Source organism: Canis aureus, chromosome 20 (genome assembly GCF_053574225.1).
Source record: "Canis aureus isolate CA01 chromosome 20, VMU_Caureus_v.1.0, whole genome shotgun sequence".
Taxonomy (NCBI): domain Eukaryota; kingdom Metazoa; phylum Chordata; class Mammalia; order Carnivora; family Canidae; genus Canis; species Canis aureus.
This window is the reverse complement of record NC_135630.1, coordinates 14,681,904-14,698,596: the sequence shown is the minus strand read 5'-3', so window position 1 is coordinate 14,698,596 and position 16,693 is coordinate 14,681,904.

The following is a 16,693-nucleotide window of genomic DNA, read 5'->3' as shown; positions in this document are numbered from 1 at the left end:
ACATCTTATCTAGTTAATATTTATATTACTGCTATGTTTTTTATTTTTGATATTAGTTATTCTTTTGGGTTTTAAACTTATTTCTGTTTTCAGTTTGTCCTATTATGTGTTACTCTTGCTCACTTCCTTTCATTCTTTCCCCAAGTTACTAGCTTGAAAGTTTTAGTAAGTACTACAAGCATGTCAGCTTCGAATGTAATTAATATCTTCAACATCTCTGGACAGTCTATAAGATGTAAGAAGTTTTAGCTTCTTTCATCATCCAAAACTTTATGCTTTCAGACTTGTCTGATATAATCACATTTATTTCTTTTTTTAAACAGATGATTATTTGTTTTTTTTTCCTTTTTTCTTCAAACTTGTAAAGTTAACTTATATATACATATTTTTTTGCCAATATTTTCAGGCCCAGGTTTTTTTTGTTTTGTTTTGTTTTGTTTTGTTTTGTTTTGTTTTGTTTTAGGCCCAGTTTTTTTTTTAACATTTTTTAAAATTTAAATTCAATTTGCCAACATATAGTATAACACCAGTGCTCATCCCGTCAAGTGCCTTCTTTATTTCCTATCACCCAGTTACCCCAAACCCCACACACCTTCCTTTCCCCAACCCTTTGTTTCCTAGAGTTAGGAGTCTCTAATGGTTTGTCTCCCTCTCTAACTTTTCCCACTCAGCTCCTGTCCTTTCCCTTACAAACCCTTTCAATATTTCTTATATTCCACTTATGAGTGAAACCATATGGTGATTGTCCTTCTCTGATTGACTTACTTCACTCAGCATAATATCCTCCAGTTCCATCCACATCAAAGCAAATGGTGGGTATTCGTCCTTTCTAATGGCTGAGTAATATCTTCTTTATCCATTCATCTGTCGATGACATCGAGGCTCCTTCTCCATGTTGGCTATTGTGATATTGCTGCTATGAACATTAGGGTGCATATGCCCCTTGGTTTCACTACATCTGTATCTTTGGGGTAAATCCCCAGCAGGGCAATTGCTGGGTCATAGGGCAGTACTATTTTTAGTACAGAGTGGCTGCACCAGTTCACATTCCCACCAACAGTGCAAGAGAGTTATCTTTGCTCCACATCCTCTCCAACATTTTGTTGTTTCCTGTCTTGTTAATTTTCACCATTCTCGGCGTTGTGATGTGGGATCTGATTGCGGTTTTGATTTGTATTTCCCTGATGGCAAGTGATGTGGAACATTTTCTCATGTGCCTGTTGGCCATGTCTATGCCTTCCTCTGTGAAATTTTTGTTCCTGTCTTTTGCCCATTTCATGATTATATTGTTTGTTTCTTTGGTGTTGAGTTTAATAAGTTCCTTATAGATCTTGGATAATAGCCCTTTATCTGATAGGCTATTTGCAGATATCTTCTCTCATTCTGTAGGTTGTCTTTTAGTTTTGTTGATGGTTTCTTTTGCTGTGCAGAAGCTTTTTATATTGATGAAGTCCCAATAGTTCATTTTTGCTTTTGTTTCCCTTGCCTTCATAAATGTGTCTTGCAAGAAGTTGCTTTGCCCAAGGTCTAAAAGGGTGTTGCCTGTGTTCTCCTCTAGGATTTTGATGGAATCTTACCTCACATTTAGATCTTTCATCCATTTTGAGTTTATCTTTGTGTATGGTGTCAGAGAATGATCCAATTTCATTCTTCTGCATGTGGCTGTCCCATTTTCCCAGCACCATTTATTAAGGAGACTCCTTTTTCCAGTGGATAGTCTTTCCTGCTTTGTTGAATATTAGTTGACCATAGAGTTGAGGGACCATTTTTGGGTTCTCTATTCTGCTCCATTGATCTATGTGTCTGTTTTTGTGCCAGGACCACACTGTCTTGATGACCACAGCTCTGTAGTACAACCTGAAATACAGCATTATGATGCCCCCAGCTTGTTTTTCCTTTTCAATATTCCCCTGGCTATTCGGGGTCTTTTCTGATTCCACACAAATCTTAAGATGATGTGTTCTAAAAAAAAAAAAAAAAAAAAAAAAAGATGATGTGTTCTAACTCTCTGAAGAAAGCCCATGGTATTTTGACAGGGATTGTATTGAATGTGTACATTGCCCTGGGTAGCATAGATATTTTCACAATGTTAATTCTTCCAATCCATGAGTATGAAATATTTTTCCATCTCTTTGTGTCTTCCTCAATTTCTTTTAGCTGTAGGTTTTAGGGTATAGACCCTTTATGTCCATGATTAGGTTTATTCCTAAAGCAAAGTATCTTATGTTTTTGGGTGCAATTGTAAGTGGGATTGACTCCTTAATTTCTCTTTCTTCAGTCTCATTGTTAGTGTATAGAAATGACACTAATTTCTGGGCATTGACTTTGTATCCTGCCACACTGCCAAATTGCTGTATGAGTCCCTAGCAATCTTGGAGTGGCATCTTTTGGGGTTTCTGTGTACACTAGCATGTCATCTGTGAAGAGGGAGAGTTTGACTTCTTCTTTGCCAATTTGAATTCCTTTTCTTTTTGTCATCTGATTGCTGAGGCTAGGACTTCCAGTACTATGTTGAATAGCAGTGGTGAATGTAGACATTCCTGTCGTGTTCCTGATCTTAGGGGAAAGGCTCCCAGTGCTTCCCCATTGAGAATGATATTTCATGTGGGCTTTTCGTAGATGGCTTTTAAGATGTTGAGGAATGTTCCCTCTATCCCTACACTCTGAAGAGTTTTGATCAGGAATGGATGCTGTATTTTGTCAAATGCTTTCTCTGCATCTATTGAGAGGATCATATGGTTCTTTTTTTTTTTTTCTCTTATTGATATGAGCTATCACATTGATCGCTTTATGAGTGTTGAATCAGCCTTGCATCCCGGAAATAAATCCTACTTGGTCATGGTGGATAATCTTCTTAATGTACTGTTGGATCCTATTGGCTAGTATCTCGTTGAGAATTTTTGCATCCATGTTCATCAGGGATATTGGTGTATAATTCTCCTTTTTGATGGGGTCTTTGTCTGGTTTTGGAAGTAAGGTGATGCTAGCCTCATAAAATGATTTTGGAAGTATTCCATCCCTTTCTATCCTGTGGAACAGGTTTAGTAGGATAGATATTATTTCTTCTTTAGATGTTTGATACAATTCCCAAGGGAAGTCATCTGGCCCTGGACTTTTGTGTCTTGGGAGGTTTTGATGACTGCTTCAATTTCCTCATGGTCATTGACCTGTTCAGGTTTTCTATTCATTCCTGTTCCAGTTTTGGTAATTTTTGGTTTTCCAGGAATGCATCCATTTCTTCTAGATTGCCTAATTTATTGGTGTATAGCTCCTCAAATACGTTTTTTAAAATCATTTATATTTCGTTGGTATTGGTTGTGATCTCTCTTCTTTCATTCATGATTTTATTAATTTGAATCTTTTTTAAATTTTTAATAAGGCTGGCTAATGGTTTATCTATCTTATTAATTCTTTCAAAGAACCCACTCCTGGTTTTGTTGATCTGTTCTAAAGTTCTGATCTCTATTTCATTGAGTTCTGCTCGAAACTTTATTATCTCTTCGCTTCTGCTTGGTGTAGGTTTTACTTGCTGTTCTTTCTCCAGTTCCTTTAGGTGTGAGGTTACCTTGTGTATTTGAGGTTTTTCCAATTTTTTGAGGGATGCTTGTATTGTGATGTATTTATGCTTTAGGACTACTTTTGCTGTATCCCAAAGATTCTGAAACATTGTATCTTCATTTTCATTAGTTTCCATGAATCCTTTTAATCCTTCTCTAATTTCCTCATTGACCCTTTCATCTTTTTAGTAGGATTCTCTTTAGCCTCCACATGTTTGAGATTCTTCCAAATTTCTTCTTGTGATTGAGTTCTAGTTTCAAAGAATTGTGGTCTTAAAATATGCAGGGGATGATCCCAATCTTTTGGTAACAGTTTAGACCTGATTTGTGATCCAATATGTGGTCTATTCTGGAGAAAGTTCCATGTGCACTTGAGAAGAATGTGTATTGAGCTGCAGTCGGATGGAATGTTCTATATATATCTATGATATCTAATGGCCCAGTGTATCATTCAAGGCCCATTTTTCTTTGCTGATATTCTGCCTAGAATATCTGTCATTTGCTGAGGATGTCATGTTGAAGTCTCCTACTATTAGTGTATAATTATCTAAGTATCTCTTTACTTTGGTTATTAGTTGATTGATATACTTGGCAGCTCCCACATTAGGGGCATAAATATTCATGATTGTTAGGTCCTCTTGTTGGATAGATGCTTTAAGTATGATATACTGTCCCTCTTCATCTCTTATTACAGTCTTTGGGATAAACTCTAATTTATCTGATATGAGGATTGATACCCCAGCTTTCTTTTGAGGATCATTTGAATGGTAAATGGTTCTCCAACCTTTTATTTTCAGGCTGTAGGTGTCCTTCTGTCTAAAATGAGTCTCTTGTAGACAGCACATAGATGGGTCTTGCTTTTATATGATACCCTGAATCTTTTGATGGGATCATTTAGCCCATTCATGTTCAGAGTAACTATTTAAAGATGTGAATTTAGTGTCGTCGTATTACCTATGCAGTCCCTGTTTTTGTGGATTGTTTCTTTGAGCTTCCTCTTACTTTTACAGTGTCCCCTTTAATATTTCTTGCAGAGCTCATTTGGTGGTCACATATTCTTTCAGTTTCTGCCTATCTTGGAAGCTCTTTATCTCTCCTTCTATTCTGAATGAGAGCCTTGCTGGATAGAGTATTCTTGGTTGCATGTTCTTCTCATTTAGGACCCCGAATATATCCTGCCAGCCCTTCCTGGCCTGCCAGGTCTCTGTGGAGAGGTCTGCTGTTAACCTAATACTTCTTCCCATATAAGTTAGGGACCTTTTGTCTCTTGCTGCTTTAAGGATCTTCTCTTTATCTTTGGAATTTGCAAGTTTCACTATTAAATGTTGAGGTGTTGAACGGTTTTTACTGATTTAAGTGAAGGCCTCTCTATATCCTGGATCTGAATGTCTATTTCCCTCCCCAAATTAGGGAAGTCCTCAGCTACAATTTGTTCAAATATACTTTGTGGTCCTCTCTTCCTGTCAGCCTCTTCTGGATCCCAATTAGACTATAGTTTTCCTTCTCAAGCTATCATTTATTTCCCAAACAATTTTCTCATGGGCTCTTGTTTTTCTCTTCTTTCCTCAGTTTCCTTCCTTTCCATCAACTTGTCCTCTATGTCGCTCACTCTCTCTTCCACTTCATTAACCCTAGGGGTTAGATCTACCAGTTTGGATGGCATCTCTGTTAAACTATTTTTAATTTAAGCCTGATTAGATCTCAACTCTGCAGTAACAAAGTCTCTAGAGTCCTTTACGCTTTTTTCCAGAGCTACCAGTAACTTTATAATTGTACTTCTGATTTGAATTTCAGACACTGTATTTAAATCCACATTTTGTAACTCTGTGGCAGAGAGTATTGCTTCCAGTTCTTTCTTTTGTGGTGAATTCTTTCTAGTCATTTTGTCCAGTGCAGAGTGGCTGTATGAGCGAGCTGAGTCAAACATATCAATAATGACCTAGGTAAAATACACCCTAAAGGATTCCAAAGAGGTCAGAGACCAGAAAATAAAAGAAAAAGAACAGAACAAAATAAAACAAAAGGACTACTAAAGTGAAAACCAAATTTTAAAACAAAGTAGTAAAAATAAAAAGCCAAAAACCAAAAACAAAGAAGAAAAAAAAGGGGGGAGGGAGGATAGTGGTGGGAGAAAGTGGTAGTTGAGAGAGAATGTAGTCTCCCTGAGGCCACCTAGAGGTGATCCTCTCGGTTCTGAGTGTATTTCTTTCTGTATGTTAGAAGATGCTTAATCCAAATTTCTATAAACCTGCAATACTTATATAAAGATACAACATTGACCACAAGAGCATAAACAAGATAAAAGAGGGGGGCAGAATGGGAAGAAAAAGAGAATATCATCTCATAGAATGAAACAACACAGTGTTCTATTTGTTTCTGGGTGTATTTTGGTCATGTGTTAGGAGGTTCTAACTTCCACCATTGTAAAACAAAATAAGACCAAAAAAAGAAAATAAAAATAAAAATAAAAACACATATCTCATATATCTGCCAGAATTAAATTGAATACATTGAAGGGAATCCAGAAGTGAAAAATATATTTAAGACATGTAATCATAGAAATATGAAAGTCAAAAAGGAAAATTTAAAAATGAAGAGGTGGTAAAATATTGTAGTTAAGGTGGGAAAAGAGAAAAAATTTTGGAATTTTTTAGCATGATACAAAAACGAGTTTTAATGGTGGGGGGGGGGCGGGAGGACACTCTAGTTCTATATACTATTTCCCTTCAGTCCTGGAGCTTTCCAGCACTTCTTGATCAGTAAACTTGCTCTTCCCTTGTCTTTCCAGCTGGTCTTCTGGGGGAGGGTTCTGCTGTGCTGATTCCCGGTGTGTGCACCTGGGGGAGATGTCTCGCCCCCTGCCGGGCTTAGTGGGAGCCTTTTACCCCGTGAGGCCTGTGTTCCCTGGTGGCTTGCCTCTCTCAGGCACACGACACAAGGAGGAAAACCAACACTGGTGGTGGCCAGCTCTCCAGCCCTGGAGTCAGCTCCCCGTGAGTAACTAACCACAATTCCCCAGCCCGCACTGGCCTTGGTGCTCCTGGGGGCTTGTGCAGGTGCACTGACCTGCACACTCGGGGGTGCCTGGCGGCAGGAGAGTCCTCGCTGTCCTGTGCCCTCCCACTTCCACCTGTCCCGGGGGAATGCAGTATCACCGGCTTGTCGGTTTGGAAACCCTGGGATCCAGGGCCTTGCACCACTGGACCTGCACTCCTGGGGACCACCTCTCCCAAAGGGAACAGAGGACAGCCACCTCCATCCGTTGCCTGCTTCTAGGGTAAAGGGAGCTCTGGAGCCAGCCTGCATAACCCCAAATGCCCCAAGGGCTGCATGCTCCAGCCCTTTACTGATACGGGATCACCATTTGTGGTGCACTTTCCCTGGGCGCCCCCTCCTCTTATAGTGACTCCAGGAATCTGGAGGCTTCACACCCCCTCCTGCAATTCTACTTAATTTCCCTGCTAAGCACTTTTCCAGTAGGGAAAACTCCGGGGTAGATTTTTAAAGTTCCTGGTTGTCCAGGGCTGGGCTCTCATGTCCCGGAAGCTTTTGCTATTCAGCTTTAGCCCTGTTCCTCATGGGGCCCCTCTCCCATTTTATTCATTTATTTTTTATTTTTTATTTTTTTCTCTTCCTACCTTGTTAGAAGTGAAAACTTTTCCCTCTCTAGCATTCCATTTGTTCTCTCTTTACATCCCAAGTTGAATTTGCAGGTGTTCAGGATGTTTTGAAAGTTATCTAGGTAAGTTTGTGGGGCCAGATGAGTTGAGGACCCCTAGTCTTCCACTGTCTTGCCAGTCTCCCCTTGAAGACTTGTCCACCTAACGCAAATTCATTACTTAAATTTACCCTTAAACATCATCTCCTAGGGAGAGACCTTGGGTGAGCCAGAGTTGAGCTTCAAGCCCAGTTTTTATCTTTGCAAAATTGCAAGCATAATTATTACGTGATGTGTCTGATAATTAAAACATCTAAAGGATTTTTTTGTGTGCCTATTTTCTGTTGATTCACATGTTCTGGCATCTATCACCTTCTTTCCTTGAAAAGATTTGTATTTACATTCCATTAATTGCCTGGATGCAGTATTAGTTTAGTATTCTTTAAATTATTCCTTTTCATTTTTTGATCATTCTTGGAATGTGAACTTGAGTTGCAAATATATACTTCTGGATTTGAAATTACAAATTCTAAAGGACTTTCTGCCTTGCTTTCTTTAACAGCAAGGCACATTTATGGATACTGTTGATGATGTCGATGTGGTGTTGGTGAATTTATTTCTGGTTCATACTTAGACAATATATGGAACTTTGTGTACCTGTTTACTAGCCAAAGTTTCTACTTTTGGACTATACCTTGGATGAGTGCTGGCTTTTGTCTCTATCTTCATGACCCGCAAGATATTGTAAACAAATCTTAGATTTTACAGTTTTAATCAATGTTTCTAGGGTAAAGTTCCTTCAGGATTACCTTTGCCTCACTGGGTTCCCCACTGCCATTTAGCCTTCAACATTGTAATTCTTTAGTAGCATCTCATCACATTGCTTTTATAATTATTAAAAACTACTTAAAAGTATGCTAAACACTTGAAGATACCCCATGTCTATACCAATCCACTTGACCATCATCAGTGTACCTTTTCATGCAGAAAAATGAAAAAAGGATGGGGTAGGGGTTAGTACTTGCTTCAGTTTTAGCTTCCTGTTTTTACTATAGCAGCAATGAAAAATTTGATGGTTACTTCCATTTTGTTTTTTAAAACATTATTTTTTAAAGCAGTTTTAGGTTCACTACAAAATTGAGAGTAAAGTACAGAGATTTCCCATACAAAGTGTTTCACAGGATTCTGACCACTGTTAACACCTTCTCTGTGTTTGGCTTAGACATCCCCAGGCATTCCACTGATTCAGGGAGCACTTATCAAAGGCCCTATGAGATCACACTTGTTTCTTGTTGAGGTTTCCTAAGCACACTGCATCTGACAACAGACCTAGATTTACAGCCTCATGCTACACACGAGTGGACTCAGTCATTGGACATGCAATGCCCAATTCTCCACATCACCCCAAAGCCACAGGACTATTGAATGTTTTAATGAAATTAAAGGATAGGGACACCTGGGTGGCTCAGCAGTTGAGTGTCTTCCTTCTGCTCAGGTCATGATCCCAGGATCCAGGGACTGAGTCCTACATCGGGGTCCCTGCAGGGAGCCTGCTTCTCCCTCTGCCTATGTCTCTGCCTCTCTCTCTCTCTGTGTCTCAGGAATAAGTAAATAAAATCTTAAAAAAAAGAAAAAGAAATTAAAGGGCAGACTCTGTTGGCTGATGAAAGAGACTAAGATAATATCAGTCTGGACTGCATATCTTAGGTAAGCCTCCCCTGGTGTCTCAATGCAGCAAGTCTCCAAAAGGACACTTCTCATTTGTGTCACATGTCCCATGAGACAGTCTTTCCTCCTTCAGCTTTACAATTCTTTTTTGCAATTATTGATAACTCAGTTCCCTGGGGGATCCTGTAAGGACCCCATGTTCCACTCAGTTCTTTTCTAAAGATTCAAATATACAAGAGATCAAAATATCTGTCAAAGAAAAGATGAGAGACTATGTAAGAATATTTTGAAATCTTTAAAAAAAATCAGGATTTTATGTAAACCAATTCTTAAACACAATGTAGCTTTCTGACTCAGATATATTAAGCTATTTTTCTCTAAATATGTTTTTGTCCCTTTTGCATTAATTCTTTCCAGATGAAAGATTTTTATAGGGGAAATAAGGGAATGATAAAAAAAGTAAAGTTTTGATTATTAAATGGGACACACTGATCATAACAGAAATAACAAATAAAAAATCTAAAATCCTCATGTCTAAGGAGGTGGGGAGGGAGAGGGAAGTACAACAATGATCGTTTGTTTTAGAAAACTGCTCTTGAAAGCTTTCCTCTTCTAAAATAAATACACAAACACACACACACACACACACACACACACACATACCCCTATGTCATCATTATAAACTGTTAGGAGTGTTTTGGATTCAGACTGAATTTGACCCCATAATCACACCTGACAGTGCCAACTACGAAGCAGCAGCTACTGTGTGTTCCTTGTAAAACACTTCACTCCAGCTGTTGTCCAAACTTGTGAGGCTGAATGTCTGATATCATGGACAAGAAAAACTGTTGGAAACTGACAGCCACAAGCACTGCTCCTGAAACCAAGAACTAAACTGAATTTTTTGTACTGGACTGGAAATGGGTCCCCGTTAGGCCCTGTTAACTTGATTAACATATGCTTTATGTGGGGTATCCTAACCCTGTAAACATTTTGTTTCCAGAGTTACTCCTTTCTTAGATTATACTTTTTTTTTTTTTTTTTTTTTTTAGATTATACTTCTTGTATGTACTCCCTACCCTGATACAATCTTAGTCTTGGAAGTCTTTGGGTCAACTTCAGCCAGAGATATGCTGTGCAGAATTGATGTTGCAGACCAGCTAAAAAAGATTCATAAAGAAATTGGAGGAGCTCCCTGGCTCTCCAAAGTAGACCTTAATGAGCAGTGATCTATCCTTTTCTGCCTTGATAACTGTTAGGCCTGATGGTTACCTTCAGTCTCACAAACGGACCTAATTTTCCTACTGGGAGTGATCTTGGTAACTGCCTTGGTGTCTTGACCCAAATCAACTGAGGTATTATCACAGCTCCTAATTGTCTGACCTATTTGGAGAGTCATGATTGGGTAGCTATGTTTCTTCCTCATGTCTTAAAAAAATCAAGGGATGGGGTTGAGGAGTCTTGCTCCCTGCTGAAAAACTGCTAATGAGTTCTCAGGCCAAACACAGGCAGTTACAAAGGCTTTACCTGATAAACCTCACAAGGTAAACTCCCTCCTCCACCAGACCTGGTACAAAATCAGTGCCCTATAGTCTCTAAAGGTATTATTGTCAAGGACTCAGAGCTCCCTGGCTGTCCTGCTCTTAAACATATCTGTGTTCCCATCCATGTGCTTCCATTTAGAAGTCTTCCTACTGGCAGAGGACAGAAAAACTTAAAAGATCTTTTTCCCCACCTTGACTCAGTACTCACTACTCTTCTGCTCTCAGGCTTCCCTCTTCTCCATCCCTCTGACCACCTCATTCCATACAATTGTAAAACTGCTTCAGACTCTTGTTTAGGGCTCCCCACTCAAGACTATCCTGATTTATTTGACCTTGACTATTCCATGAGAACTTAGTACTATTTTCTGATATATACATGAGAAAAGAAATTCGACTAATATTCTCATTTTTCTGAAGGAAAAAAAAAGAGTTGTCAACTTACAGTTAAATACTCAAACTTTCATTGACGGTAAAATTAAGGGGTGCCTGGGTAGCTGAGTTGGTTAAACATCTGCTTTTGGCTCAGGTCATGATCTCAGAGTCCTCAGATTGAGTCCAACATAGGGCTCTTTGCTCCACAGGGAGCCTTCTTCTCCCTCCCCACTCTGCCTGCCACTTCCCCTGCTGGTGCTTTTTCTCTGTGTCAAACAAATAAATAAAATCTTTAAAGAGAGAGAGAAATTAAGATAATATCAAACAAAAAATAAAATAGCAGGAGGACTTTGCAACCATAGGTCAGCTCTTATAAAATTTTTAGAGGATTTCCTTTACCAGAAAACAAACATACAAACAACAAAAACATTATAAGCTAAGAGGATAAGCAGAAGGATACAAGCCAGAAGAATTTTTAAAATATGTTAAAAATAACAATGGTAATATCTAATGGGTAGAGTGAAAATAAGTAAAAATAAAATATTGGACATTAGTAATACATAAATGAAAGTATTAGAATTAATGTGTATTTCATAATCACTATTTTAATCAGGAGAAATCAAACCACATTGATTCACTTAAAAATCAGTTAAATGTTTAAGTTAAAGTAGATGGAAAAAGTAAGAGAATATACCTAGTTGTATAAATAGTAAATAAAATATAGAAGAAAAATAAATAAGGAAGAGAGAAAAAATATAAAAGTCCAATCAACCTAAAGGGAGACAAGAAAAAAAGAAGAGGGAGGGATACAAAGTATAACGTATATAAAGCCTCATAATCTTATGAAAAAAGTTCAACTGTAACATAAATAGAACATATATAATTACAAATATAAATATGAATGAATTTGGGGCACCTAGATTGCTCAGTAGGTTAAGCATCCAACTCTTGGTTTTATCTCAGGTCATGATTTCAAGGTTGTGAGATTGAACCCCACATTGGGCTCCACACTCAGTGGGGAATCTGCTTGATATTCTTACTCTCCATCTCCCCCTTTCCCTCCCTCTTCCACACACTCTTTCTCTCTCTCTTTCTCTTTCTACAATAAATAAATCTTTTAATAAATAAATAAACATGAAGGGACTACATACCCAGTTTCAAAGTAAAGTGGATTAAGATGATAAAGCCTATATATAGGGTTTTTAACAAAAATGTTCTGAAATGCTAAGGAGTCAAGAACAAAAAAAAAAAAAAAGAAAGAAATTAAGAAATTAAGTAAAATGACATACTAGAATAAAAGGTATACTACCTAATAATAATTTTGAAGTCCCCAGGAAGATATATTTTAAAAAGTGGATGCCCCAATATGAATCTCAATTATCAAGAGTAAGAGCCGAGTGGTGCCTGGGTAGCTCAATTAAGTGTCCAACTCTTGATTTCAGCTCAGCTCTTAGGGTTGTGAGACAGCTCCATGTTGGGCTCCAGACTGGGCATTGAACCTGCTTAAGATACTCTCTCTTATTTTTCCTCCACTCCATCTCCCTCTCTCAGAAAAAACAAAAACAAAAAACAAAAAACAAACAAACAAAAAAGTAAGAATTGACATCTATGCGAAAATTAAACTGACACCATTAAAAATATTAGTACTTCTGTTTCAATAATTTATAGATCAAGTATACAGAAAAATCAGTAAAATTATAGAATTGAATGTTATTCTAAGCTAAACGTACTTAAGTATTAATTCCATAAATGAAGAATACCGATTTATCTAAAACTGGCTCCAAGTAATGATTATCAGTGTGTTGGTCCAAAATGCTGCATTTAATAATTTATTAAGTTTGAATTTATTCAGACCACAAATTCTGACTCCAATGCAACATGTTAGAAATAAATAATAGATAATTAGAAGAAACTTTTTATTCAGAAATTTTAAAACATACTTCTACAAACATGAGTCAAGAGAGAAATCTTGATAGAAGTTATAAAATTCTGAGGGCTGATTTACAATGAAAAATATTATACACTGGGACGCCTACGTAGCATGGTGGGTCAAGCATCTGACTCCTGGTTTTGGTTCAGGTCATGCTTTCAGGGTCTTGAGGTCAAGCCTCAGATGAACTCTTGTGTAAGAGGCACCCGACTGAACTATACCCAGTTGTCTCACTCCCAGAAACTGTAAGATAATGAATGCTATTGTTTTAAGACACCAAGTCTGGATAATTAGTTCAACAGGAACAGATAACAAAAATGCAAACATAAAAGTACAAAAAGAAAATTGCAGGAAATCTCAAATGTGCTACATCTAACAGCACATAGATGTAATAGTGCTAATTATTAATAGTAAATGATAAGAGTAAATACGTAGACTGCATCATAATCACAGTAATGTGTGTTAGATATTAAAGAATTGAGCAACATTGTTTACCATTAAAAAATAATTTAAAAAGCCCAAAGGATCACAACATATTCAGAAGTGTCTAATAAGATTCTATATCTGTAGTGGATAAAAACTGGTAATTGCTAATAAACATTATTAAATTAATAGAGGCATTTACAAAATCTTACAACAAGCATTATACAAAATGGCAAAAGTATTTAAGGATTTCAAAGTATTTATTTTAAGATCAGAAACAAAAAAGTATGTCAATTAGTCAACATTTACTTTAGGCTTTAGCTAGCAAAGTATAAGACATTAAAAGTAATAAATTAGTAAATGTCAAAAGGAAGAAATAAAACTGTGATTATTTTCTAATTGCAAAAGATGTTTTATTCAACTACATTGAATTTAAAAATATATGTTTATAAAAATCACATTGAGTGCAAAGGTGTGAAGTCAAAATAAGAGATATATGCAACACATAATTACTAAAAAGTTAGCAATGGACAACATAGATTCAATTCAATAGTAAGAAAAAAACAAAAGGAAAATTGGCAAACATATATGGACACTTTAGAAAGAAGACATACAAATGGCACATAAACATGTTCATTATCACTTGCCCACTGTATTAAAGAACTGTAAATTTAAATCACAATAGTGCATCATTTCACACTAATAAAATTTACAAAAATTACAGGTCAAACAATGTCTTGGGTTGTAGATGATGTGAACCCCAAACTCTGATACTAGAATTGACAAAAAAATACTTCAATTCAACTCCATATCACTAGTAAACATTATAAGAATATTTATTTTTCTTTTCCTCTTTTTTAAGAGAGAGAGAGAGAGAGAGAGAGTGTGTGTGTGTGTGTGTGTGTGTGAGCAGAGGGAGGGGCAGGGGAGAGGGAGAGAGGGAATCTTTAGCAGGCTCCATGTCCAGCACTGATAGGGATGTGGGGGCTCAATCTCAAGACCCTGAGATCATGACCTGAGCCAAATTCAGGAGTAAGATGTGTATCTAACTGAGCCATCCGGGCACCCCTGTTTAGAGCTTTTTTCTTAATACTAAATTATAGGAATCAACCTATGCAACTCTTAACACACTTATGAATATATTTTTTATACATACAATGGAATATTCTACTCTAATCAAAAGGAATACTGCAGGATACATCCACTTGGATGTATCCTAATCATGATGTTGATTGACAGATTGAAATCATAGATGAATTCCTTCAGTAAAGTCCATTTATGTAAGTTTCAAAAACAAGAAAAACTAAGAATGTATATTAATGGACACTAATAAGAAGTAGTAGAAAAATTATGTAGGAAAAAGAGAAAACTCACAAATTTGGGGGTTAAGAAAAAGGTTTGTATTGAGCGATCACTAGCAGCTTCTAAAATACTCCCAATATTTTATATCTTGGACTGCTAATGTGTGGAAGGTGTATTCTTATTATAATCCTTTAAACTATATGCACATAGTTTAGTATATATTCCACAATAAAAACTTTTACAAACTTTTAAATGAGTTTTAAATTTATGAAGTCTTCAAAATTTTTACCTCATTTTTATTCAAAAACATTTGTTGTGAAGCTTCAAAAAAGTATTTTCTAGCAAAAACATCTACTTCTTAACCACTGCTTTGAAATAAATAACATCTTTACCATCTCTTAAAAGAAAAAACAAAAACAACCAAAACTGAGGTTTTATTGAAGGCATTCTTCACCATATGAGATATGTCACACAGTATCTTTGAAACTATTTTTGAATTTTTTTGTGTGTGAACTCATTACTTCAAAGAAGATCATTCTCTACTCTTTATAGGATTCAGATGGATCTAGATTTATGCTTTGTTAAAAGGAAAAAATACTGGTATTCACATCGTGTTAATATCATAAATGCAAGAAATACACAGAGAGAGAAGAAAGATGAAATTTCTGAGTTTTCTACATCCTCTCTGAAAATCATGCCGAAATGCTCTGTTACCAACTAAACTGTGTGTGGGTGTGCGTGTGTGTAAAACTCTGATCAAGGAACTGCTCTAGTGCAATCAAAATGCTAGCTTCAGAATTGTGTAACCAATCATTATAATTATTTAGCAAACTTTCAAAGCCAATTTGGTTAAAACAGTTTTTCTGAAACTATTGTAAAACTGTATGCCAAAACCGATGCATAAATAATTTTATTTTTACTTTTTTAAGATTTATTTATTTAGCGGGATATCTCTTATTTTGACTTCTCACATTTGCACCCAATGTGTTTTATATAAACAGATAAATTTTTGTGTTCAATTGTTGGAGCCTAAAAGAAATTCATCCTTTTAACTGCATAAACATGAGTCATCTTATTCTTCACTATTTATTCTTCATTCATATGGTGAAAACACAAAAGAGCCTCTTGATTTTGTGTGCACATGTATGTGTGTGTGTGGATAGATAGATAGATAGATAGATAGATAGATACATATACATACATACACATATATACACACACACGAATGTAAATAAACAAATTCTAATGTTGCAATGTTCCTTATAACAACTACAAAAGTATGAATTATAATGATACCTGAAAATTCAGAAGGCCATTGTGGGGATGGGTATGGCAGGCATGTGCTAAAAGATTATAAAATGAATTAAATTTATTTTATATTATATATAGGAAGCGAAATGTACATAATAGATATGAATTAGTTTATTGACAAACTAGTAAGAAGTCTGTCATGTTTTCCTTAAATATATGTAAAAAATGTAAGGTTGATGTTTGGGGTTTAACATTAAGTCTCTTCCAGATTCTCAGCTATTCATTCATTTAAAAATATGGCAGAAATGATGGATATATTTATCACCATGAACTTAATATTTTTTTATTTTTTTTTTATTTATTCATGATAGACATAGAGAGAGAGAGGCAGAGACACAGGCAGAGGGAGAAGCAGGCTCCATGCAGGGAGCCCGAGACGGAACTCGATCCCTGGACTCCAGGATCAGGCCCTGGGCTGAAGGCGGCCCTAAACTGCTGAGCCACCCAGGGATCCCCACTATGAACCTAATATTATAGGATGATCTAATACAATAGTTTATATGAAATGTCAATAACAATGAGGCAAATGTATAAAAATCACGAAGATTTTTAAATATTTTACCATATGAAATAGTGAAGTCCAACATTACAAAATAAAAACTAGGCTCTGGACAGGACATTTTTCTAAACACCTCCTAAGAACAAATTTTGAGGCAACAGCATGGACTCCTTCCTCTCATCAATCCACAAGTTTTCAATATATATCAAGAGACAGGATAGTAGAAAGTAACTGATATAAAGTAATGAGTAGTAGAATTGGTATAGTATATCCTTACTTTATTTTGTTTTACAATATCATGAAGAAGGTACTAAATTAATATTTGAGAAAGTTAAAATACAGAGAAGTTATGTAAGTTGTCAAAGTCCACAGGGGTATGAAATAATATACACTGCGTTCTAAGCCATGTAGTTGGCCGCCAGGTCTTAC